A 21,717-nucleotide genomic window follows, 5' to 3' on the forward strand; every position below is an offset into this window, starting at 1 on the left:
TCACCACAGAGCAACAATTGTATCCAATGACAACAGGGCTCTGTGGTGAATAAGAGATTACTTAAGGTAATATGTGAGTGGGGAAAAAAGGTTGACAACCACTACCTTATTTTCCTTCACCTTGTCAGACAGCATTTTCTATACTCCTCAAGTGCTTCATTTGTTCCGAGTTGTCTATACCTGCGATACACCTCTCTCTTCTTCTGAACCTTATCCCCAGTTTCTCTAAAAAAGCAAAGGTTCATTATGCCTGTTAATTTTGCCTTTAATATTTACAGGAACATACAAACTCAGTACTCTCAAAATTTCACCTTTATATAATTTTTGTTTTTCACCCTTTAAACCATAACAACCAAAATATGTACAAATGTTTCTCACTAAATATACACAATGGCATTTTCCCCCTTTCCCCCTTCCCTCCCCCTCAAAACCTAATAAATATTCAACATATACAATACAATAAAACCATAAAACAATGTCTTCACACAAAGGAAAAACAAACCAGAAAAATGTGTCATCTACTTTTATACACTAAATCAAATAGTTTTGTCTTCTTATCATTTTAGGGTATGGAGGTCCGAGGCAAGCTCTCTCTGTTATGTTCCATGTATGGTTCCCAAATTTGTTTGAACAATGTGACTTCATTTTTTTAATTATATGTTATTTTTTCCAATGGAATACATTTATTCATTTCCATGTATCATTGCTATATTCTCAGGCTCTCTTCCATTGTCCAAGTTGGCATTATACATTTTTTTGCTACTGCTAAGGCTATCATAATAAATCTTTTTTGCACTTTATCCAATTTGAGGCTTAATTCTTTATTTCTTATGTTATTTAAAAGGAAGATCTCTGGATATTTTGGTATGTTTTTCTTTGTGATTTTATTTATTATCTTATTTCGTTCTTCCCAAAATGTATTCACTTTTGTACATCCCTGCTGTTTCCATTTCTTTCTTACAGTGAAAGCATCTATCTGATAATGTTGAATCCCATTCTTTTAATTTTTGAGGAGTGATATATAACCTGTGTAACCAATTATACTGTATCATGCATAACCTTGTGTTTATTGTATTCTTCATAGTTCCAGAACATAACTTTTCCCATGTTTCATTCTTTATCTTTATGTTTAAATCCTTTTCCCACTTTTGTTTAGGTTTATAGCTTATTTCCTAATTTTCCTTACCTTGCAGCTTAATGTACATATTTGTGATAAATCTTTTAATTATCATTGTATCTGTAATCACATATTCAAAGCTACGTCCTTCTGATAATCTTAATCTGTTTCCCAATTTATCCTTTAAATAAGATTTCAGTTGATGGTAATGCAAACATTGTACCATAAGTTATTCCATATTTGTTCTTCATCTGTTCAAATGTTAATAAATTATTTCCCAAAAAACAATTTTCTATTCTTTTGATTCCTTTTCTCTTCCATTCTCTAAAGGAAAGGTTATCTATTGTCAAAGGGATTAGTGGATTTTGCATCAATAACAATTTTGGTATTTGGTAATTCATTTTTTTTTTCCTCTCTATGTGGATCTTCTTCCATATATTAAGTAAAAGATGCAATACGGCTTTTATATTGCACCAGCTTTTCATCCCATTTATAAAGTATATGTTCTGGTACCTTCTCCCCTATTTTATCTAGTTCTCTCTTAGTTCAGTCTGGTTTCCTTTGGCTTGGCTTCATGGACGAAGATTTATGGGGGGGGGGGGGTAATGTCCACATCAGCTGCAGGCTCGTTTGTGGCTGACAAGTCTGATGCGGGACAGGAAGACACGGTTCCAGCGGTTGCAATGGAAAATTGGTTGGTTGGGATTGGGTGTTGGGTTTTTCCTCCTTTGTCTTTTGTCAGTGAGGTGGGCTCTGCGGTCTTCTTCAAAGGAGGTTGCTGCCCGCCGAACTGTGAGGCGCCAAGATGCACGGTTTGAGGCGATATCAGCCCACTGGCGGTGGTCAATGTGGCAGGCACCAAGAGATTTGTTTAGGCAGTCCTTGTACCTTTTCTTTGATGCACCTCTGTCTCAGTGGCCAGTGGAAAGCTCGCCATATAACACGATCTTGGGAAGGCGATAGTCCTCCATTCTGGCGACGTGACATACCCAGCGCAGTTGGATCTTCAGCAGCGTGGATTCGATGCTGATGGCCTCTGCCATCTCGAGTACTTCGATGTTGGTGATGAAGTCGCTCCAATGAATGTTGAGAATGGAACGGAGACAACGCTGGTGGAAGCATTCTAAGAGCCATAGGTGATGCCGGTAGAGGACCCATGATTCGGTGCCGAACAGGAGTGTGGGTATGACATCGGCTCTGTATACGCTAATCTTTGTGAGGTTTTTCAGTTGGTTGTTTTTCCAGACTCTTTTGTGTAGTCTTCCAAAAACGCTATTTGCCTTGGCGAGTCTGTTGTCTATCTCGTTGTCGATCCTTGCATCCGATGAAATGGTGCAGCCGAGATAGGTAAACTGGTTGACCGTTTTGAGTTTTGTGTGCCCGATGGAGATGTTGGGGGGCTGGTAGTCATGGTGGGGAGCTGGCTGATGGAGGACCTCAGTTTTGTTCAGGCTGACTTCCAGGCCAAACATTTTGGCAGTTTCCGCAAAACAGGACGTCAAGTGCTGAAGAGCTGGCTCAGAATGGTAAAAATCTGATAAATACCTTAATTGTGCGGCTCTATAATAATTTCTAAAATATGGTAGCTGTAAACCACCCTGGTTATACCTCTCCGTTAATTTATCTCACGCTACCCTCAGTTTCCCCGTTTCACAAAAATTTCCTTATTATTCCCTTTAGTTCATCAAATAATTTCTCTGTTAAGGAAATTGGTAACATTTGAAATAAGTATTGTATCCTTGGGAACACATTCATTTTAATGGAGTTCACCCTCCCTATCAACATTAGTGGTAGTTCTTTCCAATGTTCTAAATCTTCCTGCACTTTCTTTATTAGTGACTGATAATTTAGTTTGTACAAGTGGCTTAAATTATTGTCTAACCTGATCCCTAGGTATCAGATTGCTTGTGCTTGCCATTTAAATGGTGATTCTTTTTTTAAGTTCTGCGTAATCCGCATTACTCATTGGCATCACTTCACTTTTATTTGCGTTGACCTTGTACCCCGATATTTTTCCATATTCCTTCAATTTCTTATGTAATTCTTTTCTTGATATCTCTGGTTCTGTTAGGTATACTATGATGTCATTTGCAAATAAACTGATTTTATACTCCTTCTCCTTTATTTTTATCCCATTTATTTTATTTTATTTTCTTATCAGCTCTGCCAATGGTTCTATTGCTAAGGCGAAAAATGAGGGGGATAATGGTCATCCCTGCTTAGTTGATCTATTTAATTTGAATTGGTTCAATACATATCCATTTACTACTACCTTTGCCAATGGTCCATTATATAATCCTTTAATCCAATTAATATATTTTTCTGGCAGATTGAACTTCTGTAATACCTTAAATAAGTAGTTCCACTTTACCCTGTCAAAGGCTTTTTCGGCGTCTAAGGCAACAGCCACCTTTGGTTTCTTATTTCCTTGAGCTGCATGAATTAGATTAATAAGTTTACGGACATTATCCACTGTTCGACTTTTCTTAATTAATCTAGTTTGATCTTGTTTAACTATTTTTGGTATACAGTTGGCCAATCTGTTTGCTAATAATTTTGTGATTATCTTATAATCTGAATTAAGTAGAGATATTGGTCTATTTGATGCTGGTGTAAATGAATCCTTCCCCTTCTTTGGTATTACTGTAATTATTGCTGTCTTACATGAGTCTGGAAAGTTTTGTGTTTCTTCTACCTGATTCGTTATTTCCAGGAGAGGAGGAATTAATGATTATTTAAATATTTTATAGTATTCTATTGGGAATTCTCTCCTGGTGTTTTATTTTTCGGCAGCTTTTTTGATATATCCTGTACTTCCTCTATTTCAAATGGTTTTATCAGTTTGTTTTGTTCCTCTTTTTGCAATTTCAGCAGTTCAATTTTAGCTAAAAACTCTTCTATTTTTTATCATATTTCCCCTCATTTTCAGTTTGGTATAATTGTTCATAAAATTCCTTAAAGTTTTCATTAATTTCTGTTCAGTTATATGTGATTTGTTTGTCATTTTTCCTTGATGCCAATACAGTTCTTTTTGCTTGTTCTGTTTTAAGTTGCCAGGCCAATATATTATGTGTTTTTTCTCCCAATTAATAATACTTTTGCTTTGTTTGCATTATGTTCTTCTCCATCTTGTATGTTTGTAATGTTTTGTATTTTATTTTTTTTGTCCATAAATTCTCTCTTTTTCTTTATATCGTCCATTTTCACTCATTCCTTTTCTATACATGCTGCTGTATGGAAAGTCCCTTTCCAGCTGCTCTATTTCCAATTGTAATCCTTTTTCATCTTAGTTACATAACTTATTATCTGTCCTCTAAGATAAGATTTCATTGCATCCCATAGTATAAATTTATCTTTCACCGATTCTATGTTTATTTCAAAATATGTTTTCATTTTGCATTCAATAAACTCTCTAAATTCTTGCCTTTTAAGTAGCATGGAGTTTAACCTCCATCTATATGTCAACTGAAAAGTGGCAAAGCAGCAGGTATGGATGGAATCCCCCCAGAAGTCTGGAAGGCTGGCGGCAAAACTCTGCATGCCAAACTGCATGAGTTTTTCAAGCTTTGTTGGGACCAAGGTAAACTGCCTCAGGATCTTCGTGATGCCACCATCATCACCCTGTACAAAAACAAAGGCGAGAAATCAGACTGCTCAAACTACAGGGGAATCACGTTGCTCTCCATTGCAGGCAAAATCTTCGCTAGGATTCTACTAAATAGAATAATACCTAGTGTCGCTGAGAATATTCTCCCAGAATCACAGTGCGGCTTTCGCGCTAACAGAGGAACCACTGACATGGTCTTTGCCCTCAGACAGCTCCAAGAAAAGTGTAGAGAACAAAACAAAGGACTCTACATCACCTTTGTTGACCTCACCAAAGCCTTCGACACCGTGAGCAGGAAAGGGCTTTGGCAAATACTAGAGCGCATCGGATGTCCCCCAAAGTTCCTCAACATGATTATCCAACTGCACGAAAACCAACAAGGTCGGGTCAGATACAGCAATGAGCTCTCTGAACCCTTCTCCATTAACAATGGCGTGAAGCAAGGCTGTGTTCTCGCACCAACCCTCTTTTCAATCTTCTTCAGCATGATGCTGAACCAAGCCATGAAAGACCCCAACAATGAAGACGCTGTTTACATCCGGTACCGCACGGATGGCAGTCTCTTCAATCTGAGGCGCCTGCAAGCTCACACCAAGACACAAGAGAAACTTGTCCGTGAACTACTCTTTGCAGATGATGCCGCTTTAGTTGCCCATTCAGAGCCAGCTCTTCAGCGCTTGACGTCCTGCTTTGCGGAAACTGCCAAAATGTTTGGCCTGGAAGTCAGCCTGAAGAAAACTGAGGTCCTCCATCAGCCAGCTCCCCACCATGACTACCAGCCCCCCCACATCTCCATCGGGCACACAAAACTCAAAACGGTCAACCAGTTTACCTATCTCGGCTGCACCATTTCATCAGATGCAAGGATCGACAATGAGATAGACAACAGACTCGCCAAGGCAAATAGCGCCTTTGGAAGACTACACAAAAGAGTCTGGAAAAACAACCAACTGAAAAACCTCACAAAGATAAGCGTATACAGAGCCGTTGTCATACCCACACTCCTGTTCGGCTCCGAATCATGGGTCCTCTACCGGCACCACCTACGGCTCCTAGAATGCTTCCACCAGCGTTGTCTCCGCTCCATCCTCAACATCCATTGGAGCGCTCACACCCCTAACGTCGAGGTACTCGAGATGGCAGAGGTCGACAGCATCGAGTCCACGCTGCTGAAGATCCAGCTGCGCTGGATGGGTCACGTCTCCAGAATGGAGGACCATCGCTTTCCCAAGATCGTATTATATGGCGAGCTCTCCACTGGCCACCGTGACAGAGGTGCACCAAAGAAAAGGTACAAGGACTGCCTAAATAAATCTCTTGGTGCCTGCCACATTGACCACCGCCAGTGGGCTGATAACGCCTCAAACCGTGCATCTTGGCGCCTCACAGTTTGGCGGGCAGCAGCCTCCTTTGAAGAAGACCGCAGAGCCCAACTCACTGACAAAAGGCAAAGGAGGAAAAACCCAACACCCAACCCCAACCAACCAATTTTCCCTTGCAACCGCTGCAATCGTGTCTGCCTGTCCCGCATCGGACTGGTCAGCCACAAACGAGCCTGCAGCTGACGTGGACTTTTTACCCCCTCCATAAATCTTCGTCCGCGAAGCCAAGCCAAAGAAAGATATGTTCTTGGTGGGATGTCCTCCAGTTCTATTGGTAATAACAGGGGTGAATGATCTGAAAGTAGTCTAGCTTTATATTCAGTTTTCCTAACTCTTCCTTGAATATGGGCCGACAACAAAAACATATCAATCCTTGAGTATGTTTTATGCCTACTCAAATAATATGAATATTCCTTCTCTTTTGGATGCTGTCTACTCCATATATCCATAAGTTTCATTTCCTGCATTAATTTAACCATAAATTTGGTTACTTTATTCTTTTTGCTTGTCTTTTGGCAGTTTTATCCAACAATGGATCCAAATTAAGATTAAAATCCCCTCCTATCAATATATTTCCTTTTGTGTCTGCAATCTTCAAAAAAATATCTTGCATAAACTTTTGATCCTCCTTGTTAGGTGCATATATATTGAGCAAATTCCAAAATTCTGAGTATATCTGACTCTTTATCATTACATACCCCCCTGCTGGATCTATTATTTCCTCCTCTATCTTAATTGATACATTTTTGTTAACTAATATGGCTACACCTCTAACTTTTGAATTATATGATGCTGCCGTTACGTGTCCTACCCAGTCTCTCTTCAATTTGTTATGTTCCACTTCAGTTAGGTGCGTTTCCTGCACAAATGCTACATTTATTTATTTCTTTTTTCAGTAAATTTAGTAGCCTCTTCCTTTTAATTTGGTTATGTATTCCATTAATGTTTTTGTCATATAGTTCAATGTGACCATCTTATATCTTGTTTACTCCTCTTTTCTGCCTCCTAACCTCCTCTATCTCCCTTTTTCCCCTTTTTATCTTTTAGCTTTCCCTTTTTAAACTCAATGTATGACAACACATTTAGAACATAAAATACTGCAACAATTCCCAGACCTAATAACACCTTAACCCCAAATGCACCCCACTTCTCTGAGTTGCCCCTTATCCCTTGCTGGGCAACCACAACTCCACTTTCCATTTTGTTTGCGATCTTGCTCGCAAGTGTCAACTGATTTTGCAGTGACGGTTATTCTCTCCACCCCCAGTTCCCCCCCAGAAAACACTTTATTTAAATACATATAACAAAGCTCTCTTTTTTTTCCCCATTCTTCCTTCCTTCCATTCTCTTTTCCATTTTTAGTTCTTTACATATACATTATTTTTACATCTTTATATATACTTTATCTCTGGTCTTTCTTGTTACATCTCTTCTCTTCTTCTGTCCTGCAAACGCTCTGTAAATTCTTGTGCTTCCTCTTGATCTGAGAACAGTCTGTTTTGCTTCCCAGGTATAAATATTTTAAATACGGTTGGATGTCTTAACATAAATTTATAACCTTCTTTTTCATAAAATTGTTTTCGCTGTATTAAATTCCTTCTTCTTTAAGAGTTCAAAACTTATGTCTGGGTAAAAAAAAATATTTTTTGTCCCTTATATTCCAATGGCTTATTATCTTCTCTAACTTTGTTCCTTGCCCGCTCTTGTCGTATATCTTAAAAATTTTACTAAGATGAATCTTGGTTTTTGACGTGTTTGCGGTTTCGGTACTAGTGCTCTGTGTGCCCTTTCTATTTCCATTTCTGCATGTAATTCTGTCATTCCCAAAACCTTCAGAATCCATCCTTTTATAAATTCCTTCTTGTCTGCGCCTTCTTCATCCTCCTTCAGTCCCACTATTTTTGTTGTTTCGCCTACTATAGTTTTCCAAAATATCAATTTTCTGAGATAACAACTCTTGTGTCTCTTTAATTTTTTGTCACTTTCTTCCAATTTTTCTCTTAAATCATTTATTTCCATTTCTACAGCAGTTACCCTTTCCTCCACATTTTCTATTCTTTTCCCTATTTCTGTCATGACCAGTTCTAAACTTTACATTTTGTCTTCTGCTCTTTTCATTTTCCTTTTAATTGCACTAAATTCTAATGATAACCATTTTTTTAATGCTTTCATTTGTTCTTCAAAAAAGGCTTTATCTATAATCTGTCCATCTGTTTTACCTTCTATTTCCCTGTGAAGATCTTGGTCTTCTTCTTCCTCTTCTTCTGTGTCTGTACCTGTGTTTGTGTCTTCTTCTCTTCTTTGTATCTGTGTCTCTTCTGTTTTTCCTGATGAATTACTTCTATGTCTTTTTCTGGCCTCCTCTTGCTGGGCCTCACTGTTGGTCTTCCTTTTGTGGGCTGTCTATCTGTCTGGCCTTTTGCTGTTGATTCTCTTGTTGTCTGTCACCCCGCTGTTGTTCTTCTTTATCTGACTCCTTGCTCCTTTCCTCTCCATTGTTTTTATCCTCCAGCTGAGCACCCTGATGCTGGCGTCCCTCAGCTGTTTGTGTTGTACCTGCCTGCTCCTCGGCTGAGCCCCCCTCCCACCGGTGTTCACTTTTTCCTTTGATTGCACACTTTTGTTTGGCTCCGAGAGCCATTTTTGGAGTCCACAGGTCGGGAGATCGTGACTTCGCAGGGCACTCACCAACCTCAGAGATCGGCTGCTCTTCACCACTGCGGGTCCCTGCTCCTTCATGCAGGTAAGGCCTTCTTCTCTCTTCTCTGGTGATTTTTCTTCTTTTTTTTTCCCATTGTTCTTACTTTTTCTTTCTTTGAGTGCCATCTTCTTGTTCTTTCTAATTTTGTCTTCTATTTCTTGAGTTTTGTATCCATTGAGCCTTGTCTTTTCCAAACATTTTTCTTTTTTTTTCTGGAGAGGGCTGGTTCAACCCGACCGCCCACTACTCCATCACTTGACTCCCCCTCAAAATTCACCTTTGAAGGTATTCCACTTACCATGCACGTCTATGCCAAAAAGCAACGTAGCCCAAACCCACACTTTCTAGATCCTTTCTTAATTCCTCAAAATTGGCCTTTCTCCAATTTAGAATCTCAATTTGAGATCCAGACCTATCCTTCTTCATGATTATCTTGATTTTAATCTTTACTTGTCTATAAAGATCTGAAATACTGAGTGCAGTCCATACCACCATACCTAACCTTATCCACAATTATTTTGATCTTAATCTTGATCTTGACGGTAAAGATCTAAAATACTGAGGAAAGAGTGCTTCATGTCAGACAACGGAATCTCAGACCCAGCAGGGATTAGAGAAGGACCAGCAGGGTGTGGGTGTCATTGTAAGAGGTTGAGGGGGGGGGGGGGGGGATGTTGTGAATTATGTTTGCAGGTGGTAAAAGTCCACACATATCCCAGCTAAGCAGAAGAAACCAGGCAGGCGAGTCAGTGACCACACAATTTTCTTTCTCTCCCCTCTGACACTGGGGAGCAGCTCCCCCTACATCCTCCTCCATCAGGAACACAATGGCCTTGTTTGGTTGTTTGGTTGGGGGTGAGGGGGGGGTGGGGCTGGTAAGGTGTTGTCATTGAGCTTGATTTTGTGCCTTGTCCAGCATATAGAAGGCACTTCTGTGTATTTCGATCACTTGATTTGCAATGTTTTTAAGCATGTTTTTTCTCTCTTTTGTTTTGTGTTTTTTTTTTAATAATTGTAACACGTACATAGTTTACTGTATAGAAACCAGTTATTGATTTTCTTTGTAGTGATTGCAGAGTAATGTGATGTCAGAGGGTGGAATATTATATGTGGATTATGGAGAAACATGTGGCCTCCCTGCCTCTCTGAAATATTGTGAATTGTGGGCGGTGACATGTCTTCCCTGTCTGAAAATTATTCGGAAGTCATGTCACCTGTCAATCAAGGTTGGACTCTGGCCACCCATTAGTGCACACCTTGCTGTTTCCTGTTTAAATTATTTAGAGTCATTATTGGCTAGGCGCCCAGATCATAACTGTAAATAACATCAACACAAAGCGCACTCTTCCTCTCTGCCTCGTGGTCCAAGCTTTGGACATCGCTCCACACCAGGACACTACTTTGTACATCGCTGGAAGTGTTGCAGTATAGTGTGCATGACATTTAAGCTGAACTGTAGTACTGTAGTACTGCAAGAAATCAGTGCTTGTCACCCATGCTTGTAGAGGGAACTGGGTGTATGTGTGAAAGTCTGTCTGTAGAGTGTGTACATGTATGAGCATGTAGAATATAGGTGGCTACTGGTATCAGAGTCCAACCTGAGTCTGATGTGAATGTCTATATAGTTGTTAAGTAATATACCACGTGTCCAGACTTGTCTCTCTGTGAACCCACTGAATCTGATACTCTTCCAAACACAACAGGGGTCAGTGTTTTGGGTGAGGAGGAGGAAGAGGATGATTGAGGGGGTCAGAGGGGATTCGATTAAGAAGTGAGAGACCCAGGGGATGGGGTGGGGGTTTTGTGGATGGGAGGAAAGGGAGGATCTGAGGGGGGAGGGACGAAGAGTAGGGAGAAGTGCAAGGAAGTAGAGAAGGGTGAGAGGGATGGTGGGGGAGAAGGGGCACTGGGATCCTGCAGCAACAGCATTCAGAGCTCTGGATGAGTGCGAGGTGGGACCAAGGTGTTTACAGTATTTGCCTGTGTTCTGATAAAAGTGGCCGGTGGATGATCAGGCCACCAAACCATATGGTCCAACTCATTCAACAGGCAATAATATCACAAAACAAGGACATAGTGAATATAAAATAAACCATAATATTTTATCCCACTGTTAAGTCAAAGCTAAAGTAATTGGATGGTCCATAGAATTAATTACAGTGTATTCATAAATGTATATTCATCATATTGTAATAAATTGTAATACCATAATAATTTTATTTATGAAGAAGACCATATCATTTTTTTAATATTGTGATGATATTAAATTCTAAATCTTTCACATAGTTATGTACTATTGTAAACATAAAATAAACTGAGTACAGGCAGTCCCTGGGTTGAAAACATTCGATATACAAACAACCTGTAGTTACAAATCGACAAGCCGGCTGGAAGGAGAATGACATCTGCTTCTGCTTTGAGCGGAGGTCACTTTCCATTGGATTGCTGCCCCATCAACCATCAGGCGGCCGATGACGCACATCCGCTATCAGGCTACGCCGCACACATGTGTGCACATGGGTGGCCCGGAGGAAGGGAGGGAGGGGAGAGAAGAGGAAGCAGCGTGTGCCATCGCGATGTCTCCAGTACTGTCACAGCTTGGCATGGGCCTGCCACTTGGCCCTGCAAAATGGTAGCTAAGCCCTGCAAAATGGCAGCCCGGCCTTGAAGTGTGATTGCGCTGCCAAAGAGGGAAGGAGACGGGCACAAATTGGAAGGAACGAAGGTGCATGAGGGCCATGGGGTCAGGGATGCTGCCACTGCCCAGCATCATGAGAGTGTAGCATACTGCATATCTCAAGCGTGGAACAGATTCAGAATTTGAAATTGAAGGTACCTGTATTGTAGCCATCTCTCCATAATCTACTGTAAGTCTTAACTTTTAATCATGATCTTATGACAGTATGTAGTTACTTTTATTATTGCATACAGTACTGTATTTTATGTGTTTTATATGCGTAAAAAGATTAAATATATACTATATATACTAAGATAAACATTTGACTAACTGACGTTAAATAAGTATTGTAAATACCTGTTCCGGCTTACATACAAATCCGAATTAAAGACAAACTTTAGTAACGGAACTTGTTTTTAACCCATGGACTGTCTGCAATGTAATGCTGTAAAAATCTAGTTTATTTTAGTTGTTTGAACAAGGAAAAGATCTGTTTATCTTGAATACTTCCATATAGAACAGCCAAATATCTAAAAAGATGATTTTATTGTGAAAATTCCTTAGGAGAATAGCAAACATACTAATTCATTCTTATGATATTCATAGAACCTCGATTCTTTCTGAGCAAGGAATCCCTTAAAAAGCACTTTCAGGTGGCCAAAATCCCCCAATGTAAAGCCACATATTATGCCCATATGTAGCTTTCAGGAGGCCACCTTAAAACGCAGGAGGCGCATGTGAGGCGAACTTTGTAACCCTCCTCCAGGAGGGATAATCACCGCAGCGCAGTGGTCCTCCCAGGCACCTGAATGCAGCTGCCTAAAAGTGGCTCGGGCCGATGATGTTGCAGTGATGTCGTCAGTCCGAGATGCTTGCCGCGAACTTTGAAACACAGTGTGCAGGCAGGGTATTGCAGGTACAGTCGCTTTTTTCAGCCTTACAGAAAAATGTTATAGTCAAACTATGGCTACAAAAAAGGCTTCAAACTGGTATGAAGCAGAGATCAGACTGCTTCTAGACCATTTGTCTCCAGAATCCCAGAAAAAGGAGTTCACTGGGACAGTGAGGGATGGTCCCACATTTGAGCACGTGTCAGGAGCATTCTCAGCACATGGGCATATCCGCAGTAAAAATCAGGTAGTTACAAAGCTGAAGAGCCTGAGGAAGAAGTTCCACGTGATCCTGGACCACAACAGGAGGAGAGGCAATGGGTGCAGGGAACGGTGGTACTTTCACCAGTGCCACACTATCTGGGGGGCTAGTTGCTCAGCTACTCCCTTGAGCGTAACCAGTGTTCTGGAGAACCCTGATTCCCTAGAGCTCATCCCTGAAGGATCTCAGGCCTCAATCAGCAGCAATGGTGGCAGAGACATGCAGGACTAGGAGGTGCAGGCCACCACAGAGGACTCTGCTGGCACGGATTTGGATGTCCCCAAGAGAGGCAGCGCAGAGTTCACCATCCCTGGAAGTGGTGAGATGGCACTCTTACCAGTAGCTTTGAGGTTGTGTGTATGGAGAAGCTCATAATTCCAATACTGATGCACTTTTACTGTTTCCACCCAGAGCTTCTGGTCTCAGACGTAACCGCCAGCAGCTGACCAAGGCTCAGGTTCTCGCTAAGGAGCTGCAGATGATGATGAGGGCATTTGACAGGGAGGACAGAGAGGGGGACCATCAGCGTGCAGAGGAGGCACTGGAGCAGGAGAGAGCCCTGCTCGCCGTCACGAGGGAGGAGGAGGAAGCAATGCACCAGTCCGAGGTTGACAGGCATGCCCAGTCGGTGACTGGGTTGTCAGCTTCCCTGCAGGAACTCTGTGCTGCAATGCACAGGCAGTCTGCCATCTTCAACAGATTGGTCATGCGAATGGAGGCCTGTCCGTCCCCATTCCCACAGACATATGGTCACCCTAATCCCATGACCTGTCCTCCCACCAGCTTGCCATTTCATTCCACACCAGTGCATCACGGTAGTGGACACTTGGACATAACTGAGATGCTGAGGTCCTCCACCACCCCCCCCCCCACCTCATTCCTCTCAATGCTGGAGTGAGGTGTGCGTCCGACTAAACTTCCTTAATGCTGCTAACGCACTGTTCACTGTTGTTGTTCCTGAAGCCCTGAAATGTGCAATTTTCTGTGCACCACTTTAAGGAGTGAAATACTCAGCAGTGAGATGTTATGGTGCTGGGTGGAGGAGTTTATTGTGTTTGCTCTGTGGTGTTCAAGTGCGGAGTGGATTTGCACTGTGTTTTGTCCATTCCATGGTTTATATCTAGTTTAAGCATAATTCAAAATGTTTATGTTGCGTTATCTACCTCAGATATTTATGAAGCAATAAGGTTACTTGAAAAATGATTTTTATTAAATTTTTGACAAGCACTGAAGTCTCAGGTTTCATTTATATGCAACCGTTCTTTCACGAGAACACAGTGTCACACAACATGCCAAGCAGCAGGCTCATGTCGCCGCATTCAGGTGGTGGGGGTGGAGGGGGGAGGGGGGAGCAGGTTGTGGGAGTTGGGGATCTGGGTGGCAGGGACATACCCGAGTGGCAGCCGCTACCCCTGAGATTCACCCCTCCCCCTTATAGGATTGACATAATCGCAGAACGGATGGCCTGGTGACCCATTGGCCTGCTGATCGTGACAATCTTGGCTATTGGGTGCAGGGCCATCTGCTTCAACCAATGTCCACTCTGACAGGAAGTATCCTTGTTAATCTCACATATATTGTGCAGTACACAACAGGCAAACACAACATCTGGGACAAAGGCAGTAGAGATATCCAGATGCTTAGACAGGCACCGCCTTTTAGATGGCCAAACGCATGTTTCACCACTATCCTTGCAGAATTAAGGGCCTTGTTAAATCTTCGCTGATCCAGATCCAGTACTTGGTGCTGTGTGAACCCCTACATCAGCAAGGTTCGTAGGGGGTATGCGGCATCACCCACAAGATGTACTGGAATCTTCACTCCATCTACATCCTTGGACGCCTGTGGGCACAACAATGCAGAAATGTAGTTAATTCATACTCCTGACCTTTGACACAATAAGCATGTATAACGTTGACACACGGAGCTTTGAAAGGTGAACACTCACGTCACTTGGGAAGAGGTATCAGGCCTGGTCCTCTGCCTTTCTATACAGAGAAGAGTTGGCAAGCACTTGGGCATCATGCGTGCAGCCAGGCCAGCCCACAAACACATCTGAGAATCTGTAACATGAATGGAAAGCACATTGAAGTTATAGACAATGAGATGTGAGGTGATAAAGATCAATAAAGGCTTAACTCACCAGAACCTGTGGTCGACCACTGCTTGCAGAACCACCGAGTGCCACCCTTTGCAATTGTAGTAGGCTGCAGCATATGACCCATCAATAGCACCAGCACACATTGGGTATCGCTTTTCCGCAAAGCCATCAATGGTCTCCTGGAGACATGTTCCACTTGGCAGGGAGATGAAATGCTTACCAAGGAACTTCCTCAAAGCGGCAGTCACCTGCTGCACCACCATGCACATGGTACTGACACCTATTCCAAAGATGGTACTGATGGATCAATACTCACAAGTGGTGGCATACTACCACAGGGCCACAGCTAATCAAAGTCATGGCTCCAATGGTGGCTGCAAGCTTGGCCTATGCGGCTTCAGGTGAGATTCTATGAGCTCCAGCACGAAGTGAAAGGTGCCACGCAACATACGAAAGTGTCTCCTCCACTCATCATCTTCAAATTTGGTGAGGACATTACTTCAGAACTCAGCACCTTGGGATCGGTTCAACCTCCAGAGAGACCGATGTGTCACCAGAGCTAATTGACTGACAAGCAGCATTCTCCTTCATCTGCAGCGCCTAAGCTCTGCACACCTTTCAGCCTTTAACTGCCGGCTTCTTGCCCACAACCTTTGCAGGAACCTTCTCCTGACTGCAGATCTCAAGGACATTTGAAGAGCTTCAACAGCATTCATAGCATCACCTAGTATTGACATATCTTGGTCTGAACACTCAGAAAGCCTGAAACCATCATCATTATGTCTCTTGCCTACTCCGGGTCTGCCATCATCCTGCTTTCCTTCTAGTTGTGCTGAAAATGACATCACATCAGTGGGCAGGAGTACAGCTGACAGTGGACAGGAGCCAGAGTGCACTCAGAGGCGCCTCCCATGCAGCTGTCCCTTCAGGTGGCCAGCGCTGTGCTTTTAGCCCTGCTGCCTGAACGGTAATTCCACAGCTCTGCTTCCACTTCTGCAGGCGCATTCTTGGTGGAGAAGGCACCTGAAGAAACCTAAATAAGCAGCAGAAAAATGCTGCACTTAAGCAGTAGGAGCAGACAAACGAATTTAAGTTAACGGGTATTAAGTCATCCAATGTCAGCAGATAATCGTCTGTTGTGATTGCAGTTTTGCTGGTTGTAATTAAATTAGCAACATTAATTGATTATTGTAGTACACAAGTAGCTCTGTAGTTACTGGATCAGCAGAAATTACAAGCCAATTTTCCAGACAGTCTAGTACCATCCACTGGGAGTAGATTAAAGGTCATATTTCACATGAATTTCAACAGTGTGTTATGATAATTTATATGCAGTATGCTTATTTCACAGAGAGGATGAAGAATAGTGAGCAGACTACATGGGTGGGATTTCCATCAAGCTGTCATTTCAAAGACTGTTGCCTAAAATTAATGGGGATTGCTACCAAAAGTAGGATTTAAGTTTTTGAAAGCCAAAGGAGGTGGTGGAGGCTTTCATATCAATACACTGGTATGTTGCTCCAATAAACACAACAAAGAACGTCAGCTTTCTTCAAAATCACAGTTCTTTTTTTATACTTTGAGAAGGTCTCAATTTGGATGAAGCACAAAAAAGATTTATTATGATAGCCTTAGCTGGAGCAAAAAAATGTATAATGTCAACCTGGAAATCAGAAGAGAGCCTGAGAGTACAGCAATGGTACATAGAAATGAATAAATGTATTCCATTGGAAAAAATAATATATAATTTAAGAAATAATATCACAGTATTCAAACAAATTTGGAAACCGTACATGGAACACAACAGAGAGGGCCTACCGCAGACCTCCACCCTGTAAAATGACAGAATGAGAATAAGACGAAATGAACTGACCCAGTGTGTAAAAGTAGATGACACAATTTTCTTGTTTATTTTCACTATGTGATGACATTGTTTAATGGGTTTATTGTATTGTCTCTGTTGAACTTTTAGTGGGTAGGGAGGGGGGTGGGAAAGAAGGAGGGAAGGGAGAGGGGAAAAGGGGAGAAAATGACACTGTATATTCAAGAGGGAAATGTTTGTGTGTATTTTGGTTAATATGGTTCATAGTGTGAAAAATAAAAAAGAGAAGAGAGTGGACATTGCTAAATTTTGCAATACTCTCAGCCTTTGGAAGATTGGTAAAACAGTCATAGCTAGAATTTTTGTTCTTGTATGTCATGGAGATCTTTTCTTATTTATCAAATAGATGAAGCTTAATTCAGGCTAATCTTTGCCTCTTACACATTTGTACACATGAGCAAGTCGCTGCAGAAAGATTTGATGCTGGGGCAAGGTATTGCTAGCATTGCACATGAATCTTGCAGGTAAGAAGTGGCAAACATTTGGGTGACAAAAGATATCCACAAAATAAAAGTAGAAAATTGTGGAAATACCTCACAAATCACATTACATCTGAGGGAAGTGAAACAGAATTAATGTTTCAAGTCATAATTGGGGATCTTTCACCTGACCTGCTGAGTATTTCCAGTATTTTCTATTTTTAATTTAGATTTCCTGTATGTTTTATTTTCAAAAGACATTTTCAAACTGTATACTTGTGAATTTGACGCACAGTAAATAATTCGAGAGGGTGAGACTGAGTAACTGATCTACAGGCTTTTATTCACAATGGACAGGTAACTCATCCTTTGCCTTGACCCAGGCTTCCTGGGGAAGGGTCAGCGTGTTAGAGGCTTTATACAAGATCAAAACAGGGAGAAGCCACAGGTACAGTCACAGGATGGGACAGAGACAGGCAATCAGGAATACAGCAGTTCACCACATTGACCCTTTTTTAAAATTGTCTGGCAGGGTGACATGTGGCACAAAGTTTTACAGGTGGTTTGATCTTCTGTACTGGACAGTGAAGCACCGGTTGATGCAGTCGGGTTACAGTCTTGTCCCAGACCTTCATCTGTGTGTTGGCCGGCTGGGGGCGTGACGGTTCAGCCAGAGTGACTAGGGTGGGGGGAAGGTGCAACAGTACATATTGCATGTCCGTGGAAGGAGGGGAGTGCTGCTTGGTGGGTGTGCTCCTTGGGGGCCCCCACGTGCATGGGGACCATTTCCTCATGCCCATCCGGTAGGGGATATATGCGTATTGGGTGTTTGCGTGGAGGAGCTGAATCCTTTTGGCCAGGGGGTTGGTTTTGTGACCCTTTTGTGTGTTTTTGTAGCAGGACTTGCCCAAGAGATGACAGCCAGGAGGGTAGTGGGGTCCCCGAAGTGACCTCCTGGGGTAGGAGAAAATTCTTTTGTAAGGGGTAGCATTAGAGGTAGTAGATAGCAGAGACTGAGTGGAGTGGAATGCCTGTAGAAGGACCTCCTGCAAATGAGAGACAGGCAGTCCCCTGGACTTCAGGGCAAGAAGGATGGCCTTCTACAAGGTGCCATTCTCTCTCGACCTGTCCATTCCCCAGGGATTGTACCTCGTGGTCCACCTGGTGGTGCAGGAATTGGCGCAGCTCGTAGCTAATAAACGAGGATCCCCAGTTGCTCACAAACGAGGATCCCCGGTCGCTGTGGATGAACAACGGGTATAAATACAACTCATTATGCCAACGAGTCACATTTACCTCAACATCATCTTTCCATGAAATCGCAACACATTTACGTGCTACAGCCAATGCTAAATGAAGAAATGCTGTCTGAAATTTATCTAACCCCAAATCAATAAATGGAGCGTAATGGCTCGTCTTCCTGTACTTGGAACACATCATGTTTCTCACCGGGCAACGATTTCAGGAGTGTTTTACCTGGCCGCAGAAGTAGCACTTCGGGTGTTCCTGGAGACAGCAGCTGTGGCGGGTTTGTTAATCGGGCATGGCAGCAGACCTGCATCCCAGGACGGCGAACCCTGTGAAGGCCCATTCGCAGAGTACGCTTCCACGTTGTGGAGGGCGATCTCTGCAACTTTGTAACATCACATGCCCCTTTTAAGTCTAATTTACTCTGCTCAAGTAACCTCTGGCACACATAGTCAGATCTGATGACTCCAACATAGGCATATTGGATCATGTCTTCCATGTTTTGGGTGGCTGATACTGCCTGGAAGTTGCATATCCATGCAAGTCCCCACAGGGCCTGGAGGAACTCCTCGCCCGATTCGCCTAGTCACTGTGTGTTGGTGGCCAGCATGTGCCAGGCATATTCTTTGTTAACTTTCTCCCTGTATTGTCCCTTAAGTATATCCATTGCTTCCATGCACATGGTGGCGCCCCTGATTATTGGGAATACTCAGAGTGTGACCCAGGAGAAGAGAAGATGCAGGCTGTTAGTGTCTGTGGCAGCCAGCTGGATTTTGTAGCATGGACAGAGTTCAAAGCTGTCTGAGGCATCAGGGGACTGTAGATAAATCTCCCACTTATCCAGTGCCGTGACCCTGGATTTCTGGGGAAGGGCCAAGGTTTTGGAAGCTTTACACAATGTCAAAGAGGGAGGGGCCACAGGTACAGTCACAGGACTGGGCAAAACCAGGTTATCAGGGATACAGCAGTTCAGTAGTTCACCACAGAATTCACACAAGATTCAATGGGTGAGAATGTTTTTGCTTGTTTTTTTTATTTACTGAAGACTGTTTCTTATAGGATAAGGCCACATGTAGCAGGCAGAAACAATGGAGCAGAAGAATACTTTTGACTCATTGAGGTTGTTACTTCTGGGAAGATGGGAAAAGATTGGAGACAGCAGAATGGAGCAAATATGACAAGAAGAGAGATAGAAAGGCCCTGGAGAATTTATATTTTTTTGTCCTATTTTCAGCTTTTTTCAGCTGATCAGGTTGAGAGACTGATAACAGCATTGAAGACATAACAGCATAACATTAAAATCTCCTGGTCTACATGTGTGTGTGTGATTGTGTTGGGGGGAGGGGGATAGTAGGTAAAAAAAGAGAGATTAGTAGAGTTCAATTATGGGGTAGTATGGTTAGCGGAGTGGTTAGCAGAATGACATTTCGATGTCAGCAGTCGAGATCAGGGTTTGAATCCCGCACTGTCTGTCAAGAGTTGGTACGTTCCCCCCGTGTCTGCGTGGGATTTCCCTGGTGGTTCCAATTTCCTTTCACCATTCGAAATGTACTGGGGTTGTAGTTTAATTGGGTGTAATTGAGTGGCACTGGCTCGTGGGCTGAAATAGCCTGTTGCTGGGCTATATGTCTAAATTTAAAAAAATTAAAACAGAAAGTAAGGGGGAAGAGAGAGAAATATTATTGGAGGCAGAGGATGGAAGAACAAGGCTTCCTTGTTAGGTAACTAACAACTCTCAGCTCCTGCTGTCCAATGTAGATTAATCCATCAACCCTGTTCCTTTATCTTGTTAATCTGTAGTATAGAAACTTTTTAAAACTTTATTTATTCATTCAAAAAACAAATAAAATATGATATATACAGCATTTAACAAGAACATAAACATTATATATATATATATATATATATATATATAAAGAGAAAAAAAAGAAAAGAAAAAATCCCCCCCCCACTTCAGCCAACTCTCCTAAGGACAGCCATAAAAAAAGAAAAAAGAAAGAATATTAAAAAAGGTTAAATATACATATTAAAATCTAATCAATATAAATTGAAATGTAAATATTCTGAATATAACAGCCACTTATCAATTAAAAAATTATAATTATCATGCAAAACATATGTAATTTTTTCCATTATTAAACAATATTTCATCTCATTATGCCATCTATTAATATCAATCATATTTGTATCTTTCCACATACTAGCAATACATTTTTTCACTACGGATAATATCAAAATATATAAAAGCAAGCTGAAACTTATCTAATCCCAAGCCTTTCAGAGGTTACAAACTACCCAATAAAAATACTGTTGGATCTAAAACTATTTTCATCTTATACAGATATTCTAAAATCGATTGAATTTTCTTCCAAAAAGACACACATGACCAAACAGCATGAAAAAAAGTTCCAAACATATCACCACATCTAAAACACAAATCTGACTCATTAAAATCATATTTTTTCAATTTTTCAGGTGTCAAACACAACTGATGTAAAAAATTGTAATCAATCATTGCATAACATGCATTTATCAATCAATTACACAATCATTACACTATCTTCAGTGCTTGACATCCTGTTTTGCGGAAACTGCCAAAATGTTTGGCCTGGAAGTCAGCCTGAAGAAAACTGAGGTCCTCCATCAGCCAGCTCCCCACCATGATTACCAGCCCCCCCCCCCTACATCTCCATCGGGCACACAAAACTCAAAGTGGTCAACCAGTTTACCTATCTCGGCTGCACCATTTCATCGGATGCAAGGATCAACAACGAGATAGACAACAGACTCGCCAAGGCAAATAGCGCCTTTAGAAGACTACACAAAAGAGTCTGGAAAAAAAACCAAATGAAAAACCTCACAAAGATTAGCATATACAGAGTCATTGTCATACCCATATTCCTGTTCGGCTCCGAATCATGGGTCCTCTACCGGCATCACCTACAGCTCCTAGAACTCTTCCACCAGCATTGTCTCCACTCCATCCTCAACATTCATTGGAGCGACTTCATCTCCAGCATTGAAGTACTCGAGATGGCAGAGGCTGACAGCATCAAATCCACGCTGCTGAAGATCAAACTGCACTGGGTAGGTCATGTCTCCAGAATGGAGGACAATCGCCTTCCCAAGATCGTGTTATATGGCGAGCTCTCCACTGGCCACAGAGACAGAGGTGCACCAAAGAAGAGGTACAAGGACTCCTTAAAGAAATCTCTTGGTGCCTGCCACATTGACCACCGCCAGTGGGCTGATATCGCCTCAAACCGTGCATCTTGGTGCCTCACAGTTCGGCGGGCAGCAACCTCCTTTGAAGAAGACCGCAGAGCCCACCTCACTGACAAAAGACAAAGGAGGAAAAACCCAACACCCAACCCCAACCAACCAATTTTCCCTTGCAACCGCTGCAACCGTGTCTGCCTGCCCCGCATCGG

General features: G+C 42.1%; 1 long non-coding RNA gene across 1 annotated transcript in view; it reads left to right on the top strand.

The window, feature by feature from the left end:
• Positions 1–19,590, top strand: part of LOC138758013 (uncharacterized) — a 42,058-nt gene extending 22,468 nt beyond the window's left edge. The window contains exons 2-3 of the long non-coding RNA XR_011354056.1: positions 16,966–17,083; positions 19,346–19,590. This is a non-coding gene — a long non-coding RNA (uncharacterized lncRNA). The remainder of the gene's footprint in view (positions 1–16,965; positions 17,084–19,345) is intronic.
• The last annotated feature ends 2,127 nt before the right edge of the window (positions 19,591–21,717 follow it).

This window comes from Narcine bancroftii, chromosome 3, assembly GCF_036971445.1.
Source record: "Narcine bancroftii isolate sNarBan1 chromosome 3, sNarBan1.hap1, whole genome shotgun sequence".
Taxonomy (NCBI): Eukaryota; Metazoa; Chordata; class Chondrichthyes; order Torpediniformes; family Narcinidae; genus Narcine; species Narcine bancroftii.